This window comes from Mauremys reevesii, linkage group 12, assembly GCF_016161935.1.
Source record: "Mauremys reevesii isolate NIE-2019 linkage group 12, ASM1616193v1, whole genome shotgun sequence".
Lineage (NCBI taxonomy): Eukaryota > Metazoa > Chordata > Testudines > Geoemydidae > Mauremys > Mauremys reevesii.
Genome location: NC_052634.1, coordinates 49,298,711 through 49,318,962, shown reverse-complemented (window position 1 = coordinate 49,318,962; position 20,252 = coordinate 49,298,711). Strand labels below are relative to the sequence as shown.

At 54.9% G+C, this 20,252-nt stretch overlaps 3 non-coding genes across 3 annotated transcripts; 1 reads left to right on the top strand and 2 right to left on the bottom strand.

Annotated features, from left to right (window-relative positions):
- Nucleotides 1-302: 302 nt before the first annotated feature.
- Nucleotides 303-518, top strand: LOC120376565. Its single transcript, XR_005587423.1, has one exon. It is a non-coding gene; the product is annotated as a small nucleolar RNA U3 (small nucleolar RNA).
- A 4,309-nt stretch (nt 519-4,827) lies between these two features.
- TRNAT-UGU lies at nt 4,828-4,901 on the bottom strand. The gene has a single exon. It is a non-coding gene; the product is annotated as a tRNA-Thr (tRNA).
- A 1,876-nt stretch (nt 4,902-6,777) lies between these two features.
- Nucleotides 6,778-6,859, bottom strand: TRNAS-GCU. Its single transcript has one exon. It is a non-coding gene; the product is annotated as a tRNA-Ser (tRNA).
- Nucleotides 6,860-20,252: the final 13,393 nt, after the last annotated feature.

Genomic DNA, 20,252 nt, shown 5'->3' with positions numbered 1-20,252 from the left:
GTCTGTGCCTGACAAGCTGTCATGGTACGGAAGAGCCTGTGAGAGGTATGGCAAAGCAAGAGGTTTGATTAGTTGCTAGGAGCTCCACATGCTAATCCAGGAGGTGTGTTTCTGTAAATGGCGACATAAACATCTTCTAATGGCCAGTCTTCTAAAGCTGTCTCAATTGTGCTTTAATGAAATGGGAACCTGGTTTTAGATTTTTGTTCTTTAATTCGCTGGTGAAACCCCTTGTGTGAAAACATTCACCATGGGAAGCTTGCGCACATTAGCCTGGGTGTGTAGCAGAGCACAGCTTTATTAAGACTATACTTTCAGGGGTCCTTTCTATAGTTTGTAACTAGAGAATTGTGGTTGAAAGTGTCTGACCTTGCTAACCACGATGAGGAGTTAAAGTGTTCTCTTCTGAGCATGAAGTGTGTGGACAGTGTTGCTTTAGTGCATCTGCTGTCTGCTGTGATGACTGTTCTTGCTTTCCTTTTAGGAAGTTGAGAAGAAGAGAACACAGACTGAGTGGTTAGTCCTTATAAAACAAATTTAAAATAAATGTTTTGGTTTTCTTTTTTGTTATCTGAGCTTGTTTAAAGCTGTTGTTTAGTAGCAAGTCTTAATTTCTTTAGTAGAATTTGGAAGAAAAGTAAAGGTAGTGTGAAAACTGGTGTTTTAAAGGTTTCTAATTCAGTTCTTACTGAAAGTTTTTAAATTTTCTTTATGCTGCTCTCTCTCTTTTTCTTGTAATCTATTTCAAATTTAGGTAGGGTTCTGTGTCTGCATGTTTCTTTCCTTACTTGCTTCTCTCTTCTTCCCTTCCCTTTTTGGGAAGCCTATTTTACTTCTCCTGCTCTGGCAGAGGGTGCAGTTGCTCTTCCCCAAGCCCATCAGACAATCAGGATCTGAGAGTTGCTGTCTCTTGGCCGTATAGTGGGTAGAGGTTCTAAAGCTGTGTCAGGGTATGTCTACACGATAGGATTATTCCGATTTACAGAAACCGGTTTGGAAACAGTCAAGTGAATGCCACACTAGCACATTAATTTGGCGGTGTGTGTATGTACTGAGGCTAGTATCGATTTCCAGAGCGTTGCACTGTGGGTAGCTATCATAGCTATCCCATAATTCCTGCAGTCTCCCCACCATTGGAATTCTGGGTTGAGATACCCAGTGCATGATGGGGCAAAAACAGTGTCGTGGGTGATTCTGAGTAAATGTCGTCACTCAATCCTCCCTCCATGAAATCAACGGCAGATAATCATTTCGCCCTTTTCCTGGATTGCCTGGGCAGACGCCATAGCATGGCAACCATGGAGCCCGTTCAGCCTTTTTTTCACCGTCACTGTATGCCTACTGGATGGTGCTGACAGACGCGGTACTGCAGTGCTACAGAGCAGCATCCCCTTGCCTTTTGCAAGTTAGCAAAGATGGTTGTTAGCCATACTGTACTTAACACATCTGCTGCTTTATAGTGGCTAATTGACAATGACAGTTATAAGTTATACTGTACTATCAGCTGCTGTCATGGGTGCTCTTGGCCAGCCTCAGTGAGATCAGCTGGGGTGCATGGACAAAAATGGGAGTGACTCCCCAGGTCATTCCCTTCTTTAAGTTTTGTCTAATGGAAAGTCAGTCCTGTCTAGACTATCAGGCAAGCCAATTAAAGACACAGACAGGCAAATGGTGGCTCCAGGTCAGAGCCCCAGACATCCAGCAGAAATGATAGGCTGCATGCCATTCTAGGGGTGCCTGCAACAACCCCACCCATTGCTTCCCTCCTCCCCATCTCTCTGGGCTACTGGGGCAGTTAGCCCCCCAGTTGTGTGATGACGTAATACAGAGTACATGAATTTGAAACAACACTGACTTTAGTGCCTCTGCAAGTAGAATTCAAAGGCAGGAAGGGGAGGGCAGCCTCCACCTGCTATGATATTCCAGGCAGGACTGAATCTCCATTAGACAAAGCTTAAAGAGAATGACCTGGGAGTCATTCCCATTTTTGCCCAGGCACCCCTGGCCGACCTCACTAAGGCCAACCAGGAGCACTCCCACGGGGCTGAGCGATGACAGATATCAGTCTCACATACCATCTGCCCTCAGGAAGGGAAAGAAAGGGGATGCTGCTGTGTAAGCGCTGCTGCACTACGTGTCTACCAGCAGCATCCAATGAACGCTCACGGTGACATTGAAGAAAGGCGAGAAACAATTTTTCCGTTTGCTTTTTGCGGGGGACACATACCTGAACCACCGTGACAATATTTTTGAAGCCCTTCGGAGTCTTTGGGAACTCACCCAAGAATTTTCTTAGCTATTCACCCTCTGCACCAACTTGCACTTTTCCTATGTGAGCCTGCAGCTAAGCTCAGTTGGTAGAAACAGCAAAGAGTCTTGTGGCACCTTATAGACTAACAGACGTTTTGATATAAACTCGTAGTGTTGGCCGGGCCAGAGAAGAGAGAGCAGCAGGTTTCCCCTATTGTTTCTTGCTCGTGTTTCTTGACTAGTTTCTCCTCTGCACCAAGTTGCTCCTGTGCTTCATGAGGCCCTGACCCCAAGCTTAGTTGGTAAAGTATCAGACTTTTAATCACAGAGGATCCACAGTTCAAATCCATGGTCAGGTGATAAACTACTCATGAAGATCTTAAACTGTCTTTCTCATGTCCTCTTTGATGTTCACTTTTACTACTCTGCAGGATTTTGCCTTTCCTCAGAAGGGCCTTTTCTGTGTGGGTTTGAAGGGACAACTTCACAGCCCCTCTGTCCCTACTGCAGCCTGGAGGAATAAAGGCCTCTGGGCATAGGCATGTTCCTCCTGCACACACACACACAGAATATCCTAAAAGCGATTAGAATCACCTGCTGCCTTCCCTGTGTCCTGCTGGATCCCAGGAAATGAAGATGCTACTTCAGCCTAAACCCCATGTCCCCTCTTTTCCCAGTGCCCCTCAGTCCCCTCCTATGCTCCTGCTCTCACTCCCAACCAGAGCCTGCTCCTCTTCACCCTTTTTCCTCTGTCCCAACCCACAGCCCAGCCTCCTATTCCCAGTGCCCCTCAATCCCAACCTGAGGCCTCTACTTCCCAGTGCCCCTCAATCCCAACCCCACAGGCCCTCCTATTCCCAGTGCCCCTCAATCCCAACCCACAGGCCCAGTTCCCAGTGCCCATGGTCCCAACCCACAGGCCCCTCCTATTCCCAGTGCCCCTCAATCCCAGCCCACAGGCCCCTCCTATTCCTGTGCCCCTCAATCCCAACCCACAGCTCCTCCTTCCCACTCCAGCAGCAGGTGCTTCAGACCCCTCAGGAAGATTTTCTTGCACAGGTTTCGTGTAGGAGTCTGCATGTGGATTTACAGTATGTTGGAAATAGGTTGGGTTGCTTGCCAGAAAATGATCACTGGTGGCTGGTGTTGGATTCCCAGTCTCCATGTTACAGGGGCAGGAGAAATAAAGGGTTGTTATCCTTGTTGTGTGAAGCGAGGGCAGCACAACTGTGTAGCAGACCCCGATTGGAGGACTCACCTCAATTCAATAGCACTTGCTAGGCAGGGGACAGGGTTCCAAAGCCAAGTGGGCTGGGGTCTGGGTCCCAATACTAAAATTTAGGTGTTAGACCAACGTTAGGACAGGGTGGCTGGGGAGGGATGAGTGAGTCCCTAGACAACATAGTGAGTAGGGTGCCTTCTTATTTTCCCCCTTTTCCTCCCAGGCTGGCAGGTGAACTGTACAGAGGCACCTCTGGGCTTGCTCTGACTAAGGACAACAGCTGTGAGTGGGGTGCAGAGAGGGGATGACTCATGTTAAAGGACTTTTGGTTGCTGGAATTACAAATCATGAGGAGGACACTGCCCAGCTTATTTGGGGTGAGTCTTTCCTCGTGGTTTATGTTAATGTGTTGGGGCTGCTGACATGACTCTGCTAACCTGGGCTTACATTTGCAGTGTAGACATACCCTGAGAGGGCATCTATACTGTGACAAAATCGCTGGCCTGGATGATCTGATTTGGGCTTCTGGGCTCAGGTTGTGGGGCTAAAAACTGCAGCGTAGACATTTGGTCTCAGACTGGAGCCCAGAGCTCGAGACCCTCACCCCTCGTGGGTCTCAGAGGCTGGGCTGAAGCAAAGTGTCTACACTGTAATTTTATAACCCTGCAGCACAAGCCCCAGAAGCCTGAATCAGCTGACCCAGGGTTTGAGAATAGTGACTTGGGAGTGTTAATGGCAGTGTAGACATAATGCTAGGCTATGTCCACACTGCAATGAAACACCGCTGTCCCGTGCCAGTGCAGGCTCCCAGGCTAGGGCCATGGGGTGGTAAATTTGCAGCGTAGACATCTCAGCTCAGGCTCAATACTCTGGGCTCTGGGAGCCCTCAAGGTTGGGAGAGAGAGGGAGTTTAGCAAGCAAACAAGGTAAAATGGCAGTGGAGTATTACCCTGGACTCAACGGCATTTCTCCATTGGTCTGTCTGCTTTGGGGCAGGGACAATAACACGTCCTGCTGCATTTGTTATTTCAAAGGGTGGTTTAGGATTTTCATTCTCACACATGGTGCACAAAGCAGGACTCAACCCTCGGTGTAAACTAAATGAGCTGCCCACAGGTTCTGGCAGCCACAATGAGCCATTCAGCCTGAGAGCCCAGACCTGCCCCTGTCCCAGAGGAAGCAGGATCATCTGTGACAGGCTGGAACACTGACCTATCAGTTCTTAACTCCCAAACTTTCAGTAAGTCTGTTATCAGTGCCTGTGGTATAATTTAAGCAACTATACTGGGCTGGACCAAAGAGCTCTGTGTTTTGTCCTCCCACAGTATGTCTGGTTGCCCAAAGGTTAGTCAATAAGGCACCACTGGGAATTGAACCCAGGATCTCCTGTTTACAAGACAGGTGCTTTAACCAGCTAAGCCATGGTGCCTGCCTGTGGCAACAACACACTGTCTGCCCACACCTGACTCCTGCCAGCCCCACTGGGGCCTGAAAACTTTGCTTGTGTGATTCTGCAAAGCAGAGGCGGAGTGAGGTTTTCCTTGCAAGCTCTGTGTGTGTGTGTGTGTGTGTGTGTGTGTGTGTGTGTGTGTGTGTGTGTGTGTGTGTGTGTGTGTGTGTGTGTGTGTGTGTGTGTGTGTGTGTGTGTGTGTGTGTGTGTGTGTGTGTGTGTGTGTGAGAGAGAGAGAGAGAGAGAGAGAGAGAGAGAATCATTGTGAGTCTGCACTACAAGGTTACTTCAGCATCATTATATTGCTCAGATGTGTAAAAACACACAACGCTCCCTCAGTCAGCAGTTTTGGCTGGTGCACACACTGCAATACCACATCCTGGCGACAAAATTGCCCTGTTTTGGTGACAAATAAAACCACCTCACAGAGGCCTGGAGCTTTGTGCAGCAAACTTAAAGTGACAAATTGTCAGTGTAAATGCTGCTGGTCATTATATCACCATAACTGGCCTCCACCAGTATCCCACCATGCCTGCCGTGAACTCACCTGCCTGCATTCCTGCTACAGAGGCTGGGCCCTCCTTTCATAGCTCAGAAAGTTCTGACAGCTGAGCCACTATCTATACCGGGATTAGCTTGATAGAACTGCATTGCCAGCCTAAGTAATGTAATTACACCAACTAATTTGTAGTGTAGACCTGTCCAAAGAATCACACACACCTTGGGAGCAAAACTTCATCTCCTCCTCTGCTTTATAGAATACAAACACAGACAACACTTGTCAGGGCCCAGTGGGGATTGGCAGAGAGTCAGGTGTGGGCCATCTTTATCCCAGGAGAGATGGACTCTAAGTACGTCTCCATTGCAATGTAAGCCCAGGTGTGGCACGCTGTGCTCAGAGCAGCACCTGGAAGCCCTATATTCACCACTCTCATATAATGATGAGATGGTTTTTTTTTTTGTACAAGAGTCTGCCTTGTGAGGTATCATTTCAAAAGTCTTGATCTGTTGAACATTAATATCGTGTTGGATTGTGTGTGCTCACATTGGTTGGAAGTTATAAGCTTTGCTCTGTGTGTGTTACTGAGATATGTTATGAGGTTGAGAAATGCCCCCACCAGCCTTTCAGGTGCCACAAGGAGGAGCCAGACTCGCTGCTGGCCCATTGAAGGGATCCACACTCCCAAGGACTAGCCCAGGAACTGTGTACAATGCAGGCTTCTCCGAGATAGCACAGCGACAATGGACACTGCTTGACTCACATGGTAGCAAAGGAGCTTCCTAGCAAGTTGGAAGAAACTATGAAAGAGGGAAGAGACATCATATCCCTGGCCTCTCTCCCCACAACTCAGCAGCTGGAAACACACCTGGAGGACAAAGTCTGAACTGAACTGACTCAGAAATCAGAAGAGAATAATAACAATAATACTTGCAAACCAAGAGTCCCCAACCAGACTAGTATTGGTTTCAGCAGAAAATTTTCAGTTTGGGAATTTTGTTTTCTCAGTCGAACTTTTCCAAGGGAAGCAGGAGAAAATGTTTGAGTTGCCTCCTTCAGAACAGCTTAGCTAGACACTAGCTCTGGTTCCTGTTCTGGCCTTGCTCAGTTGAGGGTATTTTAATAATTTGGGCAGGTCCCAGGTTGTTTGGGAGATGATGAGATGTTCCCTTTTGAGATAAAAACTAAGAAATACAGCACTAGAAATTTCTTTTTAAGAAATCTGGGATTTAGACATTTATTTAAAGCAGAGAGAGTTCTGAGTTTCTGATTGCAAGAAGCAACATTGTTTGATCTGTCACATTGTACCAAAGGGAGATGATTGTCTACAAAGGAGGGGTGAAAACTCAACGCATCCGATGAGGATGGGATTTGAACCCATGCGGGCAGAGCACAATGGATTAGCAGTCCATCACCTTAACCACTCAGCCACCTCATCTCAGCTGGCAATGAAGAGACAGGAGGAGAAATCTAAGGCCAGCAGAGATAGGGACAATAAGGAGTTTTTAAATACTAAGCGGAAGCAGAGGCTGAATGAGCTCCCCTTCACATCTAGTGAGGAGCTGGGGAAAGACTTCAGGAACAGACCGTGTTTGCATAGACACTACTCTGCCTAGCTATACAGCATGATGGGGCCGCTTCCCAAAATGACCAGTTTTGGCTGGTGGCGGGTTACAAATCACTTTAGGATTGAGTGGAATGAAATGTTATTATCCTTCCTGCATGAGTGAAGGGCAGCAGAACATACCTAGTCAGTCCTGATGGAGGTTGGTGGGTGAGGAATAGCTTTTATTGGACTGCATAGAAGTAATTGAGGATGTCACCTAAACCAGTGGTCCCCAAACATTTCACACTGTGCCCTCTTATCCATGGCTGTGGCCTCGGAAGCCGCAGTCAAGAACCGGGCTGGGAGTGGGGCTGTTGCTTGCTGGGAGAGGGGTGCAGACAGGGGTAAGGGTCGAGGCTGAGCTGGGAGCCAGAGCCCCAGGCTGAGGTGGGGTTGGGAAGAGCTGGGACAGAGTGGGGCTGAGTGCTGCTCCCTCCATGGGGGCTGGCTCAGGCCCTGAGGTACCCCATGAATGTTCCTCTGTGTCCCCTAGGAGTCATGCCCACATTTTGGGAACCACTGACCCCTACTCGCTAAGCAGGGGCTAGTGATGCCAAAGCCCAGGGAAAGGGAGAACAAGTGCGGTGCCCCCAGCACTGGAGCCATGTGAGGGGCTGCAGGAGAGGGGCAATGGCTGGTGGCACAGGGAGATAAGGGCAAAGGGGGCACAGGAGGGGGAGGAGTTCGGGGTGAAGGAGGTGCAAGGGGTGGGAGTGCAGGGGCTAGCGGTAAAGGGGGAGTGGGGGTCATCCAGGGGCAATGGGGACGTGCCAAAGTACAAGCTTTGCCCAGGGCCCCATTTCCCCTAATGCTGGTCTGAGCAAACAATTGGAAATGACCCTTCAGTGAGACCAGAACCATAGTGTAGAAAAGCCCCTTTGTTAAGTGGTGGTGGCTGAGGGCTTAGGGAGATGGGTTAAACAATAACAGGCATTTTTCTGTGGAGGTTTGATTCTTGCCTGCTAGACAAGGCTGGTGTGTGGTGTCTCCATGGCTGCACTTTCAGTGTCTGATCTGCCACAGGGAGCCAAGTCTAGACATATTCAGAGGCTCTATGCCAGGGTTTCTCAAACTTCCTTTTACTGTAACCCCCTTCTGCCAAAAACCTTACTACATGGCCCTGGAAAGAGGGACCAAGCCCCTCCACACTGAGCAGAGGCAGGGGAGACAAGCCTGAGCCCTGCCCAGTTAGGGAGGCAAACCAGAGCTTGAGGGATTCAGCCCTGGGTGGTGGGGCTCAGACTTTGACTTCAGCCCCAGGCTAACAAGTCTAATGCCAGCCCTGGCAACCCCATTAAACAGGGTTATGGCCCACTTTGGGGTCCTGACTCACAGTTTGAGAACCACTGCTCTATGCTGAGGAGAGAGAGTTTTCCTGTGGGTGTAGTTAATTCACTTCCCAAGAGGTGGCAGCTATGTCAGTGGGAGAAGCTATATCGGTGGGTGTGCAAGCTGTGGTGTTTGCCACATTTAAGAAGTTTAATCAAACCCCATTTTAAAACCACCTGTGGTCTGGGAATGGCAAAGGAGCTCGATGAAGCAGGGTCTGTCCTTCAAAGTCCTGGAAATCACAATTCCATACTCATGTTGTCATAGGGTATAGCTCAGTGGTAGAGTGCTTAACTGCTAATGAAGTAGTCCTGGTTCAAACCCTGTGTTCTCTTCTAACCATTTTTCTTTTCTTTTTAAAAGGAAAACATTTTCATTCCATTCTCCATTATGTTCAGGAGCTCCACTATCACGGGGTGCTTGATATGAATGTAAACACTCAACATTTCGCTGTTCAAATGCATAAAACCCTAGCAAAGCTGTCCATCAGCTGAAATCCGTTCCAATCCTCTAAGTGTCTAGTTTATGTTTTCATCAATTAAACAAAGGGATCATATGAATGTACATTTGCAGATCCCTCTTCTCCAGGAGCTGTGCTGTGCAGAAGAACAAGGACCACATCCAGCTGCAGTTCAGGAGTCTGATGACCAAAGAGCCAATAAATGTTCTGAGGGATGGAGAAAAATGCCTTCTAGGGAGCTATTGAACGAGCTCAACCTGTTTCGCTTATCAAAAGAAGATTGAAAGGTGACTTCATTGAAGTGTTGAAGGGCCTTCATGGAGAGAAAAGATTGGGTATTAAAGTGCTCTTGAATCTAGGAGAGAAAGGCATAACAAGACCCAGTGGCTGGAAGGTGAAAAGAGACAAATTCATATTACAACTAAGGCACAAATATTCAACAGCCAGGATGATTCACCACAGGAACAATCTACCAAGGAAAGTGGTGGATTCGCCATCTCCTGATGTCATTTAATGAAGACTAGATGCCTTTCTGGAATGTGTTTGCCCCAAAAGTAGCTCTTGTGTCATACAGGAGGCCTGTGATATGCAGGGGGGTCAGATTAGATGCTCTAATGGTCTCTTCTGGTCATAAAGTCGACTAATTTCTGAAAAACTGAGTGTAGCATTGGGAGCAGCATCTGATGTTTTCCTGTCTAGCCGGCTTGCTTCCTAGAACGAACGCTCCTTGAGTGGGGTGATCCACAGGAGTAGCTCAAACCTCCAAAGTGCCTGGCCAGGGCAGGACATTAGCACAGCAAGGGAGGGTGTGGCAGTGACATCACAAAGGCCTTTTGCAGGACCTCAGACTATTGGTCAAGGTGGTGGGGAGGTGAGTGACCTCACAGAGAGATGCTGACATCAGCCAGGCAGGACAGGGCGAGGGCCAGGAAACTCAGAGACCCCTGTGGCTTTGCTTCAGCAAGTCTCCTTCTCCAGGTCTCTCTTTGAGGACTGAGAGAGTATTGGGTTCACGGACGTGGCGCCAGGAGGAACCTCTTTTGAGTTTTCTCCTTCCCTTTTAGGAGTTTACTAGAGACCAGCCGTCCCTGTTTAGAAGGTAAGAGCCTCCTTGAGGTTTGAAACCTGTTCAGTCTGATCCATCTGGTGACAGTTGAATTCTAGGCATGGAAAACACGAGCTTAAGGAGGCAGAATTTTATTCCAGACCTGGGATTTTGTCATAAAATCACTGGGGACATTAGGGTTTGTTCTTTTGTTTCACCTTTTCCTCCATCCATCTCCCTCCTTTCTCTTCGTCTCTTGCTTCTTTTGTCCTTTCTCCTGTTCCCCTCCCAAAACCAGGAGCAGTGTCGGGCATGGGCAGCAGGTTATATATTTGTGTGGGGCAGGCCCCAGCAATATTCAGGGCTGGGTGCCCTGCTCCAGCAATAGTTGGAGCTGGGTCTCTTCCTGCCCCGGTCCTGCCTGGATCGGCCCCGGCCACCGCAGGTCTCCCGCCGCCGCGACCTGCCTGGAGCAGGTCCCAGCCCCGCCTGCCACCCCCTCCGCGTGTTCCCCCCCCTCCGCCGCGTTGTGTTGCGTCCCTGCCTGACAGAACGCAGTGCGCTGCTGCCCCGAGGGCTCCCAGCAGATTTGCTGTCTGCTGCCGCAGGGTCCTAGTGCCTGCTCACCGCCAATACTGGCAAGGCAGGCTGCCCTTACCCTGAGCCTCTCCAAACCCAGAGAGGGGGAGAGGGGGATGGGTGGCGCTGGGAGGAGCTCGGGGTGTTGGGGCGGGGTCAGAGAGGGGAGGCGGCACTGGGGAGAGGCTCGGGGTGTTTGGGGTGGGGGCAGAAGAGGGGATGGCGGCACTGGGAGGAGCTGGGAGTGTCGGGGCGGGGTCAGAGAGGGGAGGGGCGGCACTGGGGAGGGAGCTGGGGGTGTTGGGGGCGGGGTCAGAGAGGGGAGGGGCGGCACTGGGAGGAGGGAGCTGGGGTGTTTGGGGTGGGGGCAGAAGAGGGGATGGGCGGCACTGGGGAGGAGCTGGGGTGTTTGGGGCGGGGGCAGAAGAGGGGACGGGCAGCACTGGGGAGGGAGCTCGGGGGTGTTGGGGTGGGGTCAGAGAGGGGAGGGCGGCACCAGGGGAGGGGAGCTCGGGGGTTGGGGCGGGGTCCAGAGAGGAGGGCGGCACTGGGGAGGGGAGCTCAGGGGGTGTTTGGGGCAGGGGCAGAGAGGGGATGGGCGGCACTGGGAGAGGAGCTCGGGGGTGTTGGGGCGGGGGCAGAGAGGGGATGGGCACACTGGGAGGGAGCTCTGGGGGTTGGGGGCGGGGCAGAAGAGGGGATGGGGCGGCACTGGGGAGGGGAGCTGGGGGTTGGGGGTGGGGCAGAGAGGAGATGGGCGGCACTGGGGAGGGGAGCTCTGGGGTGTTGGGGCGGGGGCAGAGAGGGGATGGGCGGCAGTGGGGAGGGGAGCCTGGGGGTTTTGGGGGCGGGGCAGAGAGGGGATGGGCGGCATTGGGGAGGAGCTCAGGGGTGGTTGGGGCGGGGGCAGAGAGGGGATGGGCGGCAGTGGGGAGGGGAGCTCAGGGGTTGGGGCGGGGCAGAGAGGGGAGGCGGCATTGGGGAGGGGAGCTCGGGGTGGTTGGGCGGGGGCAGAGGGGAGGGGCGGCAGTGGGGAGGGGAGCTCAGGGGTTGGGGCGGGGCAGAGAGGGGATGAGCGGCAGTGGGAGGAGCTCAGGGGTTGGGGCGGGGCAGAGAGGGGATGGGCGGCAGTGGGGAGGAGCCTGGGGTTGGGGCGGGGCAGAGGGGATGGGCGGCAGTGGGGAGGGGAGCTCGGGGTTGGGGTGGGTGCAGAGAGGGGATGGGCGGCACTGGGGAGGGGAGCTCAGGGGTTGGGGGTGGGTGCAGAGAGGGGATGGGCGACAGTGGGGAGGGGAGCTCAGGGGGTTTGGGGGCAGGGCAGAGGGAGGGGATGGGCGGCACTGGGGAGGGGAGCTCGGGGGGTGTTGGGGCGGGGAGGAGGAGGGGCGGCATTGGGGAGGGGCTCAGGGGTGTTGGGGCGGGGCAGAGAGGGGAGGCAGCAGTGGGGAGGAGCTCAGGGGTTGGGGGCGGGGAGGAGGGGCGGCAGTGGGGAGGGGACCTCGGGGGTGTTGGGGGCAGAGGGGCAGAGAGGGGATGGGTGGCAGTGGGGAGGGGAGCTCAGGGAGTTGGGGGCGGGGCAGAGGGGATGGCGGCAGTGGGGAGGGGAGCTCAGGGGTTGGGGGCGGGGCAGAGAGGATGGGCGGCAGTGGGGAGGGGTGCTCAGGGAGTTGGGGAGGGGCAGAGAGGGGAGAGAGAGGCGGCAGTGGGGGGGGAGCTCAGGGGTTGGGGGGCGGGGCAGAGGGGAGGCGGCACTGGGGAGGAGCTCGGGGGTTGGGGCGGGGCAGAGAGGGGAGGGGCGGCAGTGGGGAGGGGAGCTCGGGGGGTTGGGGCGGGGCAGAGAGGGGGGAGGCGGCAGTGGGGAGGGGGCTGGGGGTTAGCAGGGAGGGGAGGGGCGGCAGTGGGGAGGGGATCGGGGGTGTTGGGGGCGGGGCAGAGGAGGGGCGGCAGTGGGGAGGGGAGCTTGGGGGTTGGGGGCGGGGCAGAGAGGGGAGGGGCGGCAGTGGGGAGGGGAGCTCGGGGGTTGGGCTGCTCAGGAGCCGCCTGGAACGCCAAGGCCACGTGACGCCCTCTCGGAAACTCCGCCTCTCCAGACAGCCAATAGGAAGAGGAGGCAGAGCCCTGACCAATGGGAGCGCGAGAACAAACCTCCCCCCCCGCCCAGTTCCAGTGTGCGGTTGGGGGCTGCAGTGACCAGAGCCCCCAGCAGGGTGCAGCGGGGGGGGCTGCAGTGACCAGAGCCCCCAGCAGTGTGCATCGGGGCTGCCAGTGACCAGAGCCCCAGCAGGGTGCATCGGGGCTGCAGTGACCAGAGCCCCAGCAGGGGTGCATCGGGGCTGCAGTGACCAGAGCCCCAGCAGGGTGCATCGGGGGCTGCAGGACCAGAGCCCCCAGAGCAGTGTGCATCGGGGCTGCAGTGACCAGAGCCCCAGCAGTGTGCATCGGGGGCTGCACTGACCAGACCCCAGCAGGGGCGCTGCCGGCGGAGTTCCTGCAGTCTGGTGCCATTCACAGGAGACCCGCAATAGCCTGACCCCACCCTGTCCGAGCTCCCGCCCTGCCCCCAGCCCACTGCCTCTTGAGCAGCCCCCGCGGTGTCACCACTACCCCCGGCTGTGTCCCCCAGCTTCCCAGCCCCCAGCTCCTCTCCGGTGGCCCCCCACTTCCTCCCAGCAGCCTGCCCCATTCCCCTGAGTCCCAGCTTCACCCGCCGACATCTCTCCAACCCACCTCCCATCGCAGCCTCTGCCCCCAGTGCCCCGGCCCTGCTCCCCGGGGCTTGAGAGGCCCCACCCCGGCCGCCCACTCCCCACAATGGGCAAGCTGGCGCTGAGGAAGGGGTCTGGGCCAGGTGGCCAAGTGTGGGCGATCCTGGTGAAAGAGAGACGAGCCGGCAAGGCTGAGAGGCCCCTCCCTTGTCTGGGGACAGGGGCTCCTAATTTGTGCCAGTGTCACCTCCCCATCCAGAGGAGCGTCCGCTCCAGCAGGCCGTGCTCCATCTCCACCCCACTGGGTGCCCCCAGTCCAGCAGTGCCCCACCCTGCCCCATCAGCGCCAAGCCGAACCTGCCCTTCTCCCCTGCGAGGGCTGCAGGACTCCCTGCCCCATGGCACCAGCCTCCCCATGTCCCCGGGGTGGGGTGGGGAAGAGGATTCCTTCTTCCCATTGCCCAGATCCCGCCCCACCCCGGGCTGCCCAGGCAGGAGCCAGGGCTGCACAATTAGCTGCTTCCCCAGGGCTACCAAGGAGCCGCCAGGAGAAGGGACGAGATTCTCCACGCGGCGCTGCAGCCGTTCACACTGGGACCCGCCTCACATGGGGAAACTGAGGCACCAGGGAGGCGCGATGGGCTGCACCAGCTCAGATTGGGAGTCTGGGGGAGCCAGGAATAGAACCCAGGAGTCCTGGCTCCATGGGCAGCTTGGGACTCCTCCACTTGGGAGGCCAAGCGGGCCCGGACTGTGGCCCTGCCCCAAGGCCTGCTGCCACTCAGCCTCCTCCTGCCAAAGCCCCGCCCACACACCCCTTCCACCCCGCCCACACTCCCTTTCAGCCCGCCCACACGCCCCTCAGGACCCCTTTGTTCCACTCCCCTGACCCCCGCCCACCTCTCATGTCTCTTATCCCGAGGCCCTGCCACTTGTGCCTCTTCGCCCCACCAAGGCCCCCGCCTGCCTCTCTGCCGTTTGCACCGGCCTCTCCCCACGGCCCCATGTGGCCGGATGGAGCTTGGGAAAGGGCGAAGTGAGGATGGGGCCTTGGGGAGAGGACAGTGGGAGCAGGGCCTCTGGGTGGAGCACGGGCCAGGTGCCTCCCGGGCCCCTTATACCCATCGCCCCTGCCTGGCTCCCGGCCTCCCGGCTCTAACCACTAGACCCAGCGGCACTGGGACAATTTGTATAGTGAGAGGTGCTGAGAGCCAGTGAACAAACTGTAAACCCTGCACAGGATGGAAACCACTTCAAGCCAGGGGTGCACAAGACTCGCCCCACTCCTTCCCAGAGCCAGCGGTGGGACCCGGATACCCTGGCTCCCAACCCCACTCTAACCACTAGTCCGCACTGCCCTGCCACAGCTGGGGAGAAGAACCAGGAGTCCTGGCTCCCAGCCCGGCCGTGGGTGGAGCAGGACGTGCTGGCCATGGGCTCAGCTGGGCATCGCTTACCATTAGGCTGGATAGTATCCCAGTGCTGACCTCCAGACCCACAGCTCTGCTGGTGCCCCTCACTCCCGACCCGCAGCCCCTTGGTTCCCCCAGCACTGACGGTGCCCCCTCACTCCCGACCGCAGCCCCTGCCATCCCAGTCCTGACCTCCAGACTCACAGCTCTGCTGGTGCCCCTCACTCCCGACCCGCAGCCCTTGGTTCCCCAGCACTGACGGTGCCCCTCACTCCCGACCCGCAGCCCCTGCCACCCCAGTCCTGACCTCCATACTCACAGTTCTGCTGGTGCCCCTCACTCCCGACCTGCAGCGACTGGGCTTCCCGCGGAGCTCCCCAGTCACTGTGCTACCGGTGCCCCCTCACTCCCGACCCCATGGGTCATCCCTGGAGCAGGTTAAAGCTGCAGGGTGACAGTGGGGCCGCTGCCCCTGTGAACAGCTGCTGTAGCACCGCCTGGGCAGGACAGGGAGAGCCAGTCTAACCCCAGCCTGTATCGGGGATGGGGCGCTCACACCCTGGGGCCCCTGAGTTGGGACGGAGGAGGCCCGTGCACCAGGGATGCTGTAAGGGCGAACAGGGCACCCACCCACGCACCCGAGATCTTATAGGGGAGAGTGGCACCACACACTCAGGATCTTGTAAGGGACAAGGGCATCCACACTCCGGGATCCTCTGCAGAGGACAGACACCCACACACCCAGGATTCTGTATGGGGGCAGAGTGCCCGGACACCTGGGCTCCTGGACAGGGGATGGGGGGCAGCGAAACATCCGGGATCTTACCTGGGAGGACAGCGGCGCCTGCAGCTCGACATGAGACGGGGGCGGGGGAAGCAGGAGCATTTCCCAGTTCCAGGCTGTCCCCGTCTGGCCCAGGCACAGAGCTCACAAGCAGAGTTTAAAGCTCCAGCTGCCAGGCTATAACACAAGCTGGACCCTGTGGCTGGTGCCTGTGATCTCAGTACCTGGGGAGGCTGAGGCTGGCAGATCGCTTGAGCTCAGGAGTTCTGGGCTGCAGGGGGCTGTGCCGATCAGGTGTCCGCACTAAATTCGGCATCAATATGGTGATTCCAGGGAAGCTTGGGGTCCCCAGTTTGCCTAAGGAGGGGTGAACCAGCCCAGGTTGGAAACAGAGCAGGTCAAAACTCCCATGCCAATCAGTGGGGTCGCACCTGTGAATAGCCCCTGCAGCGTAGCCTGGGCAAGACAGTGAGACACGGTCTCTTTATACAGACACCCCACAGAGCCTGCAGGGGGATGGGAGCACCCACACGCTGGGATTCTGACTTGGGGGAGGGACGCACCCAAGCAACAGGTGTTTCGGATCTTGAAAACGGGAACAGAGACACCCACAGATCCCAGATGGGGCAGACAGGGGAAACCACACATGGGAGCTAGTTCATGGGTGGGGACAGAGACACCCACCAGAGATCCTGGATGGGAGCACCCACATGATGGGGATCTTGAAGTGGGAGGAGGAAGCACCATGTACCAGAGGTTCTGAAGGGGAACAGGGACACTCACACACCAGGTGTCTTGCAGCAAGAGCTGCAGTCTTGATTTACACAGGGCAGTGATGGGAATTAACCACGTCCCTTGGAGCTTGTTCCACTAGATAATTAGGCAGACTGGGATAACAGGGGCTGCGGGTCCAGGAGTGAGGGGCACCAGCAGAGCTGTGAGTCTGGAGGTCAGCACTGGGATAGCAGGGGCTGCGGGTCGGGAGTGAGGGCACCAGCAGGCTGTGAGTCTGGAGGTCAGGACTGGGATAGCAGGGGCTGCGTGGTCAGGAGTGAGGGGCACTGGCAGCGCAGTGACTGGGAGCTCAGCAGGGACCCAGGGGCTGCAGGTCGTGGTGAGGGGCACCGCTAGAGCTGGGAGAAACCCAGGGGCTGCAGGTCGGGAGTGAGGGGCACCAGCAGAGCTGTGAGTCTGGAGGTCAGGACTGGGATAGGACGATGAGCAGAGGGTGATTGGTGGATGGGCCCATCTCTCTGGTTCTCTAGGCCAGGGAAGAATGATGGGGTTGGAGTCTTGTTCTTGTTCAGTCTCTCAGCATTGCTCCAATCCCTTAAAGCAGGGTCTCAACCTCAATTTACCTTAGGGCCAGTGCCAGTCCTCCAGTCTCCCAGTGGGCCAATAATTTCCTCCATACTGCCCAGAACCCGCCCCAGAACTCTGCCCTCACCTGCCTAAGGCTCTGGGAGGAGTTTGGGTGGGGGAGGAGGTCTAGGTGCAGGCCCTGGGCTGGGGATTGGGGTGCAGGAGGGTGCAGGCTCTGGGGGAGTTTGGGTGCAGAAGGGGTGAGAGGCTGGGCTCTGGGAGGGAGTTTGGGTGGGGAGGGGTCTCTGGGGGCAGGCTCTGGGATGGAGTTTGCAGCACTGTAACAAGGGCGAGGCGAGTGAGGCACTTGCCTTGGAGTGCGCCAGCTCTGACCCACGATCAGTGGCGCTTCGGTGGCAGCTCTACCGCTGCTGCTTCTTCAGCAACAATTCGGCAGTGGGTCCTTCTCTCCGAGGCCAGGGACTCAGGGACCTGCTGGCCGAATGCGCACGAGATGAATGAAGCAGCGAGGCAATTGGGCGGCAGGTCCTTCCCACTCCAGCAGGGACTCAGGCACCTGCCGCACCAAAGCCTGGAGCTGGCCCTTGCCTCGGGCACAAGAATTCCTTGTCATAGCTCTGGGAGTTTGGGGGGCTGGGGCAGGGGTTGCATGGGAGGAGAAGGAGGTCAGGAGTGCAGGCTATGGGAGGGAGATTGGGGCGGGCGGGAGGTGTGTGTGCAGGAGGGGTGCAGGTTGTGGGAGAGGGAGTTTGCATGGCTGGGGTGGGGAAGGAGGGCATGCAGACTCTGGGAGGGCCGGCAGCCACTGGAGCGAGCAGGCAGGCGCTGCTCAGCTCCGCTGGGCAGCCAGGGCCCCTGAGGAGCGCGCTGGGGTGGCAGGTGGGGCCAATGGAGTGACCCGCTCCCAAAACTGCTGGAGCCCCACGTGGCGAGACCTGGGAGACCAGGACTGCCAGTCAGACAAACCCCTTTAAGAGGAGTAAGCGTCCCTCTCCTGTCACAAACTGGATCTTCACTCCTTCAGTTCAGTGACAGCCTGAATTGTTCCTATCCCGGCAGAGCCAGAGGACTGGAAACAGCAACATCAAACCCTGTGTAGCTCGCAGGAATGGACACAAACACTCCCTGAGTATCTGAGGAGATGTTCAGCTTTGCCCTTGGTCAAACTAAGCAAGGAGCTAAGTGGGAAAGGAGGTGGTGCCAGGTATAAAGGTGAGGTGAAACACTTCCACACATCAGGTGAGCAATGCCCATGGTGGAAATGCAAAATCTTTTGATGCACTTCTTCTTATTAGCAGTGTATTAGTTTTCTCTGGCGTCCAGGCCTTGACCAAGAAATTTGTATCTTGATAAAATAATCGACTGCCCCAGTGAAGACAATGGACTTGACACCCACTGGGGTGTCCTCACACAGGTACAAGTACTAACAACAGTGGCTGCCTTTTAGCCATAGATTTTAATCAGAGACAATAAATACAAACCCCTGTTGTAAATCATTTCCCAGCCCGAGTCCTTCACTCCACATTCCCTAGAGCATTAGTGCCACCATGTGGGACGTTTCATTTCCACCTCAAGTTTCACACAGAGACAAATTTCCTTTGCACCAGATCCATAAATGCAATAAACCCTCCCTGTGTCCTGGTCTGAGCCAGGTAGTTCGATGCCAGTGAACCCTTCTCTCCTGCAAATGGCGATGGCTCAGACAGAGGGGCCATGGCACCTGCATCTCCCTGCCAGGGAGATATTGAAGCTCGCTCTTTCTTTCTGCTGCTGTTGTTAGTCACATAAGAAACATCACAGGTGGAGATGCAGAGGCTGAGTTCCAACGCTGGCCAGCCCTCTGAAAAATTTCAGTGCCCCAGAGGAATCCCTGCCCCTGCTATTGGAACGATGTGCTGGATGATTTGACTAGGAAAGGGACTGTCTGAATTGTCAGAGTGGGGAATGAACAACAATCTACAGCAATGTCAGTTCACACAAACACACTCTCATGCTGCTCCAGTCGGAAGTGAAGTGGGCAAGGAATTTCTCGCAATGTTCACCTCAGGACACACTTACACTGATGCAAGCAGCCGTGAGTGTGCTGGGGAAGCTGGTCTGAGCAAACAAATTTTGAAGTGACAAATTCAGTGAGAATGTAATCATCATGCAGTGAAATGCACACACATGCTAAGTAGTTGTAGGCTGAGTGGTTAAGGCGATTACGGACTAGGAAATCCAGCTGGGGTCTCCTGCGCAGGTTCAAATCACCTGCCAACCACGCATAGAATGCAGTTGTTACATGTTATTATTGCCAGTCTTAGGTGCTTGAAAAGCATCCATAAGTGTGAACTGAGAGATAAATCTAGTTTCCACTCTGGTCCACACCAAACGCTGCTGTGGCACCCCATGCCATAGCACTTTGGGAGTAGAACCCAGTGACTGGAGGATTTCTCCACATCCCTGTAATGGCTATTAGCCGTACGGAGAATTAATTTTTCCATTTCTTTAGCACTATCCTAAAATCCCACGAAACTAGGTCACCTTAACTATATGGGTTTGTGTGGAAGTCACACCCTGGAGGAGACATCACTTACAGCCAGTTCAGTGCCCAGAGTACTGACTCAGCCCTTAGATCCTCTTGGTATTTCAATGACAGGCACTGATCTGTGAGAGGAAAACATCAGCTCACAAAACACAGAGAGACTGAATTTCCCACATTTAATCTCTTTGCACTTTCCAGAAAGTCACAAAAATTCCAATTCATTCTTGCTAGAGCCAGAGAAAAATAAGTGATACTAAGTTTTTGGCTTGATTAAATAAAATTTCAAAGTGTTTTAATTAATATCTGTACTGATTCTAATCTAACTAACACCATAGGCGTGAAAGCCAAGAACAGAGACAAATCTTGTCAGTGGCGACGACTAATTTCACAAATGATCTTCCACATTATTAATTTCCACATTGCCTTGAGTTGGAGGTCTGGGCATCTCCAGTGTGTCATTGCTCTCACGTGCTCCACCTTCCCCTAGGAATTGTTCTCGGACTGCATTTCGACTTCACTCTGTGCACATGGGACTCGGGTCACTAAGCTGGAGGATTCTCTGAACCTCAGGAGGTCTTTAAGCTCACTATTTGAGGACTTTGCCAATAACCTGCCAGACATAGTTAGGGAGTTTGTTTCACAGGAGTGGGTGGGGTGAGATTGTGCGGCTCATGCGTTGTGCAGGAGGGTCAGACTAGATGATCATAATGGTCATCCTGACCTTAGAGTCTATGAATCTACAACTCTAGGTCCCAAATTTGGAAAACTGTGCAGTTCAGAATGTGAATAGTGTACCCTGTCTCCTTCCTGCACCTGCTCTACATTGCTCCACAGCAGCTTCTCTACCTGCAGAAGTCACCCCAGCACTGCAGTCAGGCCACCACTTGAGGTTCAGCAGGGCCTGGCAATTGGTACAGTGGGTGGCACAACAGCCCAGTGTGCTGGCAGTGAGGTGGCTGCCAAAAAGCACACTTCCCAGAAGTTATTAGAGACTGAATTCCCTTAACTTTAACATTCTTTGACCCCTGTAGAGAAGCCCACACGTGTCAGTTGTATTTATCTGC